Genomic DNA, 12,767 nt, shown 5'->3' with positions numbered 1-12,767 from the left:
CGCCGCGTCGGCAGGTCCGGTGTCGCGGTGGCTGCCGTGAGCGCGGCCGCCCCCTGGCGTCCCGGGGTGGCCACGGCTGTTTGTGGTTTGTGCCACAAACTCCCCAACAAAAACACAGTTTTCTGCTGGGACACGCCCGTGTTAACTTGTCTCGGGTACTGAGCTGCTGGGGGGCGGCTTTGGTGTGACCGCCCCTATCTTTGTCAACACTGAGCCACGTTATACTATGGTTATACTATGGTTATACTATGGTTATACTATGACGTTTGTACTGTTCCTGTAGTTCTATGACGAGACAGTCCTTGCACAGGCCTAGCAGGTGAGGAAGCAGATGAATCCCGAACCTCCAAGGTGCCACTGAGCAAAGCACCGGGCGCCTGTCATGGCTGATGGCTTCGACTGAATCTTCTACTCTTCCTGTGATCTGTGGTAATATATCTCTGCACAGGTAAACCTGTTGAAACATGTGTTCATTAAACAATGGAACCACAGTAATAAAATGACAGCTCAGAGTGACTGCGCTTGAATAACCGATGCTGGCAGATCTCTCCACCTTTCCACTGATTTGAGAAACAGCCAGTTGGGCCTTGACTCTTACCGCCAGGTTTCACAATAGACCATTTTTCATAAAGTAGGCTATAGGTTGCTTGTAAATATATAGGCTTTATTACTTTTACTAGTAAAAAACCTGGTGGTAGTAGCCTAGTGGGTAACACACTCGCCTATGAACCAGAAGACCCAGGTTCAAACCCCACTTACTACCATTGTGTCCCTGAGCAAGACACTTAACCCTAAGATGCTCCAGGGGGGAACTGTCCCTGTAACTACTGATTGTAAGTCGCTCTGAATAAGGGCATCTGATAAATGCTGTAAATGTAAATGTAGAATACCTTTTCTAGTATAATTCTTGGACAGAGAGATATCAAATTAGACAATTCAGTCTTTTTAATAAATCGCCAACTACCATCCTCAATGTTTTTTCATCTCTCCACAAAATAAGTAACAGAAACTCATAACTCGTTGTGCGTGTGGCATGTTCAAGATACAGTACAGGCCAAACGTTTGGCCACACCTTCTCATTCAATGTGTTTTCTTTATTTTCATGACCATTTACGTTGGTAGATTCACACTGAAGGCATCAAAACTATGAATGAACACATCAACACTTTCGCTTCCTGCCAGTTTCCATATTCGGTGAATGAGACGTATGCTTCTGGAGTCAGCAGAAGGAGAAAAACAAGGTAAACAGCAGATTACAGAACATAAATCCATTTTCAGGAGGATGTGGAGCAGAATGTCTGGATTAACTAGATGATTAACTGGATTAACTTTTTATACACCGTATCGGCTCTCGATGTACATAAAATGAGCCATTATTAACATCTAGTAGAAACAAATATGCATCTTGCAAAGGTATTTCTTTTGATTCCACTGCTTACTTTTTAGTCTCTTTCTGTTTTAGGAGTGCAGAAGATTTAATGGCTGGATGACACTGATAGAAGACCATCAACAGAAAGAGAAGCTGAAGACCAGGTAACACGTTCTGGAGATCTTGATGATTTCTTTCAAAAACCAACCTTAAGTCCTCAAAATCCATGTATACTGTGTATTTGACATTCCCGGGGTCCACATGCACCTGATTATGGAATCCTGAACCGTCCCAGCTGGCACCAAATGGGCTTAATGTATCGGGACTCCATAAAATCGACACTCAGAACGCGGACAGGGCTGCTGCATTAATGTGGACACGCGAACAGTGCCTTTGTATTCGTTTATGTTCCTGGCCTTGTGTCTCATGCCTGCGGGATTGTTTCTGTTTGTTCCCTTTATTTTTGCCCTCGTGCCATTTTCTTTGAGTCCTTAAATAAATCCCATTTGCTCAGATGTCCCGTTCCGCTGTCAACTGCTGCTGTAGAAGGATCAGGACTGCAGTGCAGCATTTACTGTCATTACCATAGCTCTACATTTACAAGGATCTGCAGTTTTGTTCAGTTATTGGGTTAAAGCCAATCCACTCTTTCTTCACACAAGACAACTCCAAAACCAAGAAACAAGTGGAGCGACCAAGACATGGTCCAGGCTCAAGAAAAAAGTCAGCGCCTTAATTACCGGAACTGGAATAAATTCTCCCCAAACATCCCCCGCTGCATAGATTATAGAGAAATAAGGTTTTCATTTTTTTTTTAAATTAGTGTTATAAGCCCAAATAAAATATTCCCTTTACTGTTACAATCTGTTTTATTGCATGGCTATATAAATGTAATAACCCCAGGGTCAGGACAATCTCTCAATTCGCACGCACAAGGTCTGACATGGAACTCAAACTTGGAGGCGTGAGGCCATGCTGTGCCACCATTCAGCCCTGGAAAGGATTTTACAAAACACAAATATAAAAATACATATTTGTGGATACAGAAATATTAGCAAATCTCAACTTCTGAGAGTTACAAATGATATATTCCAATAACTGCTTCCATATTTTACATATGCAGGCAGTACATTTAATTCACTGTATGACCACTAGATGGCAATCCTTGATTAAAATGTACAGTTAAAAATTAACATTTAGTAAATGTGCTTTAACATTTTTAAGCAGCTGCTGGACTATGTAGAGAAAATTACAACTATGGTGCAATTTAATATTTTAACCCATCAAGACTTTTTATGTCACCCTTCTTGTCATGTATGTGAGCTAAGTGTATTTCCGTATCTAAAGTGTATTTTAGATAAGTCCTTCAGCCCCAACATGGCCTCGGCCCAGCAGGCTGCACTTTATTCCAGCTCCTAAAACGGTGACAAGCTAGCGTGATGGTGTCTCCAAACGGCTGACGCCGGAGGATTAAATATGAACGGCAGCACAGAGGAAAAGGCCTGCCAGGACAACGCGGGGTGTGCTACTTTATGCACTGACATGCTCTGGCTCTGGCTCCACAGCCAGCTTACCGCAGTATCGGCTGGTGAAGTATCACAGTGTATACTCACCAGGAAAAAAAAACAGGAGCCACACATTCTCAGCGTATTTAAGCAAGTTAAAAATATTTCTAGTTAAGGTGGCACCTTGTATGTCTGATGCATACTTTAGTGAAGGGTCAGAGGCTCAAGATCAATTGTTATTGCCAACGCGGTTTTTCCAGTCGTGGCAGATTGAATAAACCGAAGCGGGCAGACACTCAACTTCACCATGCATGGGGACAATAACGACAACAACAACATTTATTCCTCATATAGCCCATAATCACATACAGTATGTCTCAATGGGCTGTGACAGGCCCTACAGTTGACACCCCCCCCACACTTGACCCTTCTGCGCACAAGGACAAACTCTAGGAGAGAGAAAAAAGGTCGGAAGAAACGTTGGGAAGGAGTGATACAGAGAGGGACGCCCTTCCAGGGTAGAGTGAGCCTGCAAGTGGTGTCAGTGCGGGTTTGGTGATGGTTTGTCCAATAAGAGAAAAAGGTCCTACAGTTGTGGAGGTGGAGAAGTCCAAAGTGTAGTCCAGTGTCATGGTTTACATTACGTGTCCATCATGATGCTACTCTTCACTCTTCTCTTCACCGGGGTCTGCCGGTAGTCTGTGTGCTTGATTCGGTGTTTCGGCGAGAAGCTGCGGCAGACGGCGGCGTTGTACGACTGATACTGAAATCTGTATTTATAGTGGTATATTGGTGCTTCAGTGGCCCGGTACCCTACCTAGGACAGCCTAACTAAGGCGAATTTAACACAGTGACTGTGTGGTAAAGTGGACTTAATAGTTGACACCGTGTCTGGGACTTTAACAGAAGAATGCATCTCTGGACGCCTTAAGCACAGATGGCCGTGCATTTGTCATTTTATTGCAGACACATCATATCTAGCGTCCTTGTAACTGTAACTTTGTTACACTTAATCACATCTTCAAGTGTTTGCTGTAACATGATGATCTGTAATCTGTAAAACGATGAGCACCGATGCTCAGTGCTTTCTTAATACAACATTTATTTCTTATATAGCCCAAAATCACATACAGTATGTCTCAATGGGCTCAATGGGCAGTATGTCTCAACAGGCCCTACAGTTGACACCCCCCACACTTGACCCTTCTGCACACAAAAAAAACTCTAGGAGAGAGGAAAAAAGAAAGGAAGAAACCTTGGGAAGGAGTGATACAGAGAGGGACCCCCTTCCAGGGTAGAGTGAGCCTGCAAATGGTGTCAGTGCAGGGTTGGGGATGATATAATAATAAGTCCTACAGTTGTAGGGTTGGAGAAGTCCAGAATGTAGTCAGTGTCATGGTCTAGATTACGTGTCCATAATGATGCTACTGGTCCACTTGAAGATCCCTGAAGCTGTACGAATACGAATTCAGTCCGTCTGTTTCACTGCCACCAACGCACCCGTCAAACTGAGGACAGGAAACCAGGCCGAGAAATGCTCAAAAGGGCCGGGAAGGAACAGGAGGAGGAGAGAGGACAGGAGGACCGAGCGTGACAGCTCCTGTCCCAGGGACCTCGCATCCCCTGCTGGGTTTAACAGGCGCCGGAGGGCGGGGGACCTGCATGACGGTGCTCGGAGGAGGAGGAGGTTTGCACTGGTGTCACACCACTGACGACTTCGCTCATGTCATCCCTGAGACTGTGGGCGGGCGCCGCAAAAATCCCGGCTGCCGTGCGGATGGATGCTGAAATTTTTATATTGTGTCCTCGCAACGTCTGTGTGCTCGTCTTGGCGTCCTTGTCTTGGTGTCCTCGCATCATTGGTAGCTCTGGGTGATTACAGCGTCTCCAGCTATAGTTAAGTTTGTCCCAAAACTGTTTCAAAGAGGAATAACGTGATCTTTTTTTTAAATTACTATTCTACTGACATCCATTTTATCTCACGGGAAATGCGATTTAAGCAATGAACTGTGGGATAGGCTGCTTCCGACGCATGCGCCAAGATAATGTTATTCACCTCACCCGTCATCGTGCTGATCGCGCAGGTATCAGACCAATCAATCTGCCAACGGGGTGTGTTGCGTTTTATTAACAGCCTTCTTCAGGTTCCTCTGTGAACCCCAGAGGGTTCTGCACACTGTATATTTAGCCTACTGCATTTAGCTACAGCCTCACATCGAGACGTTCTGATGTGCCTGTAAATATCACATTGCCGTACATGCCTTGTTTTATGGGTACAATGTACTGGCGAAAGCATCTGCGTGTCTTTATTTGCCGTTCTTTAATATTAACACATTCATATTAAGCCATGGTACACTAGAGATAATGAAATCTGCAATCTGTGACCCCAATAGTCCAGTGTCAACAAGGTTATGTGATAAACACTGAATGGGTGTAATTTATTCATGTGTGAACGGATGCCAAATGACAATATCTTCCCTGGGGTATAGTTATTTATTGCTCGCGTGGGGTAGATCAGAAGGGCATCTGTACTTCTGCCTACACACGTGTCCGAGGCTAAGAAAAAAGTGACATCCTCCTTACACACACACACACACACACACACACACACTATAACTAGATGCCACGTGATACTCTGCCCTCTCAGTTTTCAGAGAAAAGTCGCCGTGGGGACGAACGCCCGGTCCAGATCTGGCTTTGAAGGTCAGCAGAGACCTGCTGAGGCATGTGTTGTTTGGCGGACATGGACACTGCTTGTTTGACACCGACACCGTCTGTTGACCAGCCTCATAATGATTAAATGATAATCCATTAATATTTGAGCACCCTTTCGCCGCTTGGTTTTAACTCAGACGAACCATTTATCCATGGCAAGGGGTACAGGATTATCTGCTCTGTGTGCCTATGTAGGTGCTCCTGGCGTCGGCACAGACTTGGCCTTTGGGATCAGACACGCGGGTTGACCTGAGCGGCCAAGTCGGCTCCTGAAAAAACAAAACGCAAGACGCTGACATTTTGGCAGAGGAGAAGGCCTTCTTCATCTATCTGCATCTGAAAGGTCACTGTGTGTTTTTTTTTTGGAGCCCTGACTGTGTGTGTGTGAAGAACACAGGGGATGGAAAAACAAACTCGGCGTGACCGCTCGAACAAGCAAAAACAACGCAGCAGGAAATCCTTCCAAAAAAAAAAAAAGGAGGCAGGAAACGAATGAAAAGAAACCGAGACGGGGGAAAGAAAGACAGAAACAAATAAATGTTTAGCCCTTCCAAAAATCGAATTGGAACATCACGACGCGTGCGCTAAGAATACACTCCCTGAGAAGGTGATGAAGAGGAGTGCGGCCGGAACCCCTGCGCCCACGGCCTGGCGGGATATGCGCACGATCATAAGTGTTTATGCCAAAAAAAAAAAATCCTCTTTTAAAATTTCACCCTGATGCCATGCGTGCGCGTACGAAACCCTTGTATCGGTGCGGAGATGTGGGTCTTGTGGCGTTCCGTAACTGATGATGAGACACTCCGTGGGTGATGAAGGCCTCCGTCCGGGCTGCTGCCGAGAGGCTATAAATCGAGCAGCAGTTGAAAATAGCCGTCTGCTTCCACGCCGCAACTAGGGATACATCTAAAAAAAAAACCAAAAAGCCTTGGAAGATGTCTCATCATTTATGTCTTTAATCACATTTTAACAAATAAACCAAATAAATGCGTCAACCGCTTATTATACACCAAATATTTCTATCCTGCCATTCCGTGGATTATTTTGGATTACAGAATTGCACAATGACTTCCACCATAAAATCAATGTAGGAGGATTTTGAGTAGCCCAGTTAAGAAGGTTCCCAGTTCAAATCCCGAGTGCCACCGAGGTGCCAGGGTGATGGGTTAAGTGCAGAGGACACGTTTCGCTGTGTCGCCGTGTGCTGTGCTGCAATGTTTTCACTTTATGTGATTTTCCTCGTTGCTGTGCTAAATGACAGAATTGTAATGAAGCAGACAGCTATGGTGTTCTCGGCTCTAGTCCTGTGTCACCCCGTCCCCACCGCAGGGCCACCTGGGACTGCGGATCTATCTGCATGGCAGAAGCAGCGGCCGCCTTTTATTCAGCCGACAGTGCAGCCAAACGCGTGAATTTGTTAAGGCTTTTCGGGCTGGGGCTAAATATTTGGCTGCACGCATTAATCTTACGTAATGATGCTATTAATAGTGAGATGACGTGGTGTCATGGCGCGGGAGGAACGTTCCCGCTGCCGTGCGCCGCGATGGCGTGATAAGGGAGCCGCGTTTGAATGTTTTTTTGCATGAGATAACGCGCCGAACGGCCCGACGGGAAACAGGCGGGGGGAGGCCGACAGTGGCTTACCTTCCACAAACTTCCATTCGGTCATTTGTTTTTACCGACCGGAAGTACATTTCGCAGACACGTGCGTCCATGTGTTTTTCGACCTTCCTTATAATACAGTAATGCTGCGGGGGGGAAAACCGCGAACCTGGCAACCCTCCTCGCTTACAGATGCGGATGGAAAAGACCAGATCCTAAACACCCACAGCAGGGACCGCGGGGCAGAGGGAGTTTCTCACACCAGCTCAAAGGCGGGGTGGCGATCAAGGCGATCATGATAATGGGCCCTCCCGCCTGGCGTTTCACAGAATTAACATGACCATCGCTTGACGGGCGGTGTGTGTGAGAGATAAAGTTCTCCGTCTCTCTCACACACACACAGCTGTATGCCAGATGGGGCAGCTTCCTTGACGATCTGCCCGGAACGGCGTTACTATCCGTTCTCTGAAGCGCGAGTAGCGGCTGTCGCCTGCTGGAGCATCGGGAACTTTCTCCCCGATACACGGCCAGCGAACTGCGGTGGCATTTGCCGATGATAAAGGCCGTGTTTTATCCTATTACAGTCTTTATTTGTTGTTCTAATGATTTTATTAGACGCAAACGGAATCGGGAGTACGCAAGATAATACACAAAAAAAGCTACTGCTCACAAAGCACGAATGCTTCCACTGTCCTGAATATTTTATTTAAATAGCTTTGAATCATTTTGGCGTAAAAGCGGCGACTCTGGCAACCCATAGTGCATTTTCCCAGTAGCGCCAGCAGGTGGCGGGATTGCACGGTTTTCCTGACCGCGGGTTCCAGGTGAAGGCACGATTACAAACAATCACATTCTGGAATATTACTCATGAAGCTATATTCAAGGACAAGCTGATCTTTCCTGGCCACGTTCATTGGCCACAGTTTTATTCGCAGAATAATACCGATTTAGAGAGTATTACGTAAATTACAAATCTATAATGCACGGAAAATGCAGGGGCCTTCCGAAAAATGATTTTTTTTTTTCCAGGATATCTTGACAAAAAGGAGAACCTCATCGTGAAAACGAGCTGTTTACCAGCATCACCATTACGGGAACCCATTTCATTTCGGTGTGAAATGAGTGTGTGTTCGCGCACGTGTGTGTGTTAAGTAATAATACAGCTTCCACTCTGGTCGTAATAACGTGTGTCTGTTTCCTATACAGGAAGAGCGGGGGACCTGCTGCCACCATTTATCTCTTTCCTGTCTTTATTGTTGCTCCCTCTTAGTTTTTTTTTTTTATTTTTCTTCCCCTTTCTTTTCTTTCCAGCAGATGTGCTAAAAGCAACCTGTTAGTGTCTATCAGATGTCACGAGCAGTGGAAAGCCCCCCCCCAGAAGACCCAGGTTCGAACCCCACTTACTACCACTGTGTCCCTGAGCAAGACGCTTAACCCTGAGTGTCTCCGGGGGGGGACTGTCCCTGTAACTACTGATTGTAAGTCGCTCTGGATAAGGGCGTCTGGTAAATGCCGTAAATGTAAGAGGGGGGAGGAAACCTTGTTATCAAGTAAGCTTTTATCCTAACTTCTCCACAGGCCTGCGCACCACGTCAGGACTCTTCAGCCACCGTTCCCGTCCAAAAAAAATAAAAAAATCTCTTTGAAGAAGTAGCTATTTCAGTTTCTCCCTCGTTTTTAATGGCCTAACACTTCCTACACTTCCTGCTCCGCTGGTTATGCTGAAGGTTGATGTATGCAGCTTTTCACGTCGCTTCCCGAGCGTGATGACGTCGGCGTGGACGGAACAGGGCGGCTTGTGTGTGTGTATGTGTGTGTGTGTGTGTTTTTTTTCTCAGGCCCCATGTCAAACGGGTGAGCTCGTGCGTGCCGCGCTTCCCTCTCATCTGAGCGAAATTCCTGAGCGATGACAGGAAGGGGACTCGCGCCGCTGCTGTGTCACCGGAGCCCTTGGTCACGACACGAGAGAAAGGAAAGCTGCCGACGCCCCTCCCCCCTGCGAACGAGGAAAAAGAAAAGCAGCGCGCCCTTCGCACCTCCCGCCCGGCCTGTGTTGGAGAACTGAAAGTCAGGCCCGGGCGCACGAGCACACCTAGTAATGTAAGGAAATCCCCCCCCAAAAAAAGGAAATGAAACTTAAAGGATCAGGACAGGCTGCTGCACAGAAAGGGAAATTCATGGCTCGCATGGCAGCAATCTGCCGGCTCCGTGGCGTCACGGTGGATTTGCGCCTTAATCCTGTCCCGAAAGGTCACTGGTTGGTGTTGAGGAGAAGCCGGATGTAGCTTCTGTCCTCGTCCTCCCAAAAAAGTAAAAAAAAAAAAAAAAAGGAGGCCCGAATCACACGAAGGCGAAGGCCTTTTTTCGGTGGAAGCTGATTGACTCACGCAGGTGCCGCCACCAGGATACCGGGGCGCGCTGCTGTAAACCTATACGCTCATGAGTCAGGAGCCCGTCACTTCCCGAAAAACCTGGGCAGGGCCTCGGGTCGACGGCCGCCTCCAAGCACAGAGAGGCTGCCAGGCCGGGTCTTCACCCCCTCGTTCTGGGTCAGAAGTTCCCCCGAGAACGCACCCGGCGAAGGGAACACGGATGAACTCCTCCCGGTATCTACTGCCTGGCGAGGCATCCGTGGCATTTCTGAAGCGGCAACCTGCCGGGCGGGTTTTCGGGAGGGTCATTAAAATTCCACCTCTCCTCTGCTGCCACTAAACGCTACGTGTTGGCTCTTGTCCACCCATTCTCTCACTCTCCTTTTTTTTTTTTTTTTTGTATCTGCTGCACTTTTCATTTCCACCTTCTAAGACAACAGGAACTGGACGTGCTATTTTTTTTTTTTTTTTAACCCCCTCATTGATCAACATCTGGCAACACCATACACACGTATAAATATTCATCTTCAATGCGGTGAAATTTATTATTTCTTTTAATTCTGTCCGTTGATTCATAATTCTCATTTCACGCGGATCCTGTCCCTAAAAGCTTTTCTTTTAAAGGATAAATGGCTCTGTGCGCCGCGTAACCCGTTTAATCTGTACCGACGCTGGGAGCCTTGCAGACAGGCATTTTGAAACGTGCGTAACGTGAAACCCACGGACAAAGCAGGTAAAGGAGCTTGGCTTTGAAGATGTTGTGGGTGACCTCTGCCCACCGCTGCCCTCCACCAGGCTCTAGTAAGGCCCCCTTGAAAGCGCGAGGGTGAATTTGGCCTTTGATCAGCACAATGTGGAAGGCACATGAGTAACCTTGTCATGCGGAGATGAGAGAGAGAGGGAGCGAGCGTGCAAGAGCGGGGCATTGTTCCGAGCATCCTGTCCTCCTCACGGGGAGCGAGGGGCTGTGGCACGATGGGGGCCTTCTTTGTTTTTTGACCCCCCCCCGCCACACATACTGCCACATTACCAAACGCGGGCCGAGGCCCTCCGCGTCCTCGACACAAACCAGCACAACAATAGCTGTCATATACGACTGCGCGTGCATCACATGAATCGGTGGGGATTTCAGCGTAAGAAATTCCAGATTTCAGTCGCTATAGAGGACCATAGGCATTCAAGTAAAAAAATTGAAACAGGATTTTTCATTTAAAAATAACGCCACGCCTCTTCTCACCTCTCCCCAGTGGCTCCCGGTAGGCGCTCGCATTGAGTTTAAATCCTTGATGCTGCCTACAGGGCTGTAAATGGAAGTGCACCCTCTTATATCAACACACTACTAGCTACACTCCTGCACGCCCTCTCAGATTAAAATTCCCTCTTCACGGGGTCTCCGATTCCAATAGACTCTGTTCTCCTTCGTTGTCCCCGGCTGGTGGAACAACTTGTCCTGCTCCACTCGACTAGCCGAGACCACCACCACCTTTAAGAAGCAGTTGAAAACCCACTTGTTTAAAAAGTATTTCAAACGAGTCCAACACTAACACACACACATGCACACACAGTGCACAAAAAAAAATCTATTTCGTCTAGCACTTAACAATTCCCTAGCATGTTCTTTACCTGACACGTTAGGCCTGATCTATAGAAACCGAACGAGAATTGCTGGTGTCTTCCTCCTGTAAGTCGCTTTGGATAAAAGCGTCTGCTAAGTAAAGTAAAAGTAAAAGGTACTTTTATTATGGACGCCAACCCTCAACATGCATATCTGCACGTTATATCTTCACTAACTATTCCCTGCAACGAACGGTTACAGAAGCCGTGTTTGCGGAACGGTGACGCACGTAGAGATCCCAGGCTGAGCGTGTTAAGTGTGGTGTATAGACCCGAGGTTTCAGATTGCCTTGCAGTGGCATGTTGAGACATGAACAATGGGACATTACGCATACTGGTTCAGAAGGAATGTTTGAAATGCATGGATGTGTAGCCAAGCAATTATGCGTTCACGTCAAATTTCTTTACAATTGCAGGTGTTGCGGAGCAACTCCACGGCACCGCGGTCTCTGTGGACGTCGGTGACGGAATCGTTCGTCTGACTTGTATATCTGTGTAGTCTGTCTGCTGCCCTGCAACTCATCCGTTTAATTGCGGAAAATATGACATTTCTGAGAAAGCAAAGCCGCTTGGAGGCCTAGCGGTTAAGGAGGCGGCCCCCTAAGCAGAAGGTGGCCGGTTCGAATCCCGATCCGCCAAGGTGCCACTGAGCAAGGCACCGTCCCCACCCACTGCTCCCCGGGCACCTGTCATGGCTGCCCACTGCTCACCAAGGGTGGTGGTTAAAAGCAGAGGACACGTTTCGTTGTGTCACCGTATGCTGTGCTGCTGTGTGTCACAATGACAAACACTTCGCTGAAAAGGTCCCTGTGTTAGGGGAATATGCTAAATACATCACAGAGGAACACGGCTCTCCTCCACTGGAGCATCGCCTCGTCGTCCTGACAGATGAGCCAATCCAACCCTGCTCTGTTCTTGTCTATAGCTTGCAAGTGGAAGGTGCATATTTTTAAATGCCTTCCATCATTCTACACTCAAATGTTAAAAGTCCTTGCCTGAAAGTCGCTCTTGCCCCTACACAGATATGGTCCTGCTTACATGGTTTGGGGTGCTGGGAATATGATTCTCCAAACTCGTTAACAGATTGATGGTTTTGCTTAAACAACCTTCCGCATGGCATCATCTAACAGCAGGTGACAATGCGATTGCTCATATAAGGAGACATTAATTATTAATACTTCACCTGCTGTAACAATAAAGAGTTGCACTTGAAGCGTCCATCATTCTTTCTGTTGACTAACGTGCAAGTTACGAAACTGGCGTGTTTAGGCTTGACGCACGAACATTGGGTTGAGTTCTGCGATGCCGTGTCGCGAAGGCCAGCTCTAAACTGCATTTTACGGTCTTTACGACCTCGAGAAGCAAAACGAAACTCTCGCAGTCATGTTTTTTTTTTTATCTCAGTTGAATTGCTGGTCACGGTTAAAAAAAAAAAAAAAAAAGAAAGAACGAAAAAACAGCGGGGTGAGTCAAAGCGTTCAGCCGCCATACGCTGGAGTTGACCGGGGTTGCCAGGTGTGCGTCCCTAAATCACGCCGGCTGCCCAATCTGGCAACTCGCTAGCAAATGCTGACAAATTTCACCAACCCA

Source organism: Denticeps clupeoides, chromosome 19 (assembly GCF_900700375.1).
Source record: "Denticeps clupeoides chromosome 19, fDenClu1.1, whole genome shotgun sequence".
Classification (NCBI taxonomy): Eukaryota; Metazoa; Chordata; class Actinopteri; order Clupeiformes; family Denticipitidae; genus Denticeps; species Denticeps clupeoides.
The sequence above is the reverse complement of the archived record's forward strand: the minus strand, read 5'-3'. Positions refer to the sequence as shown.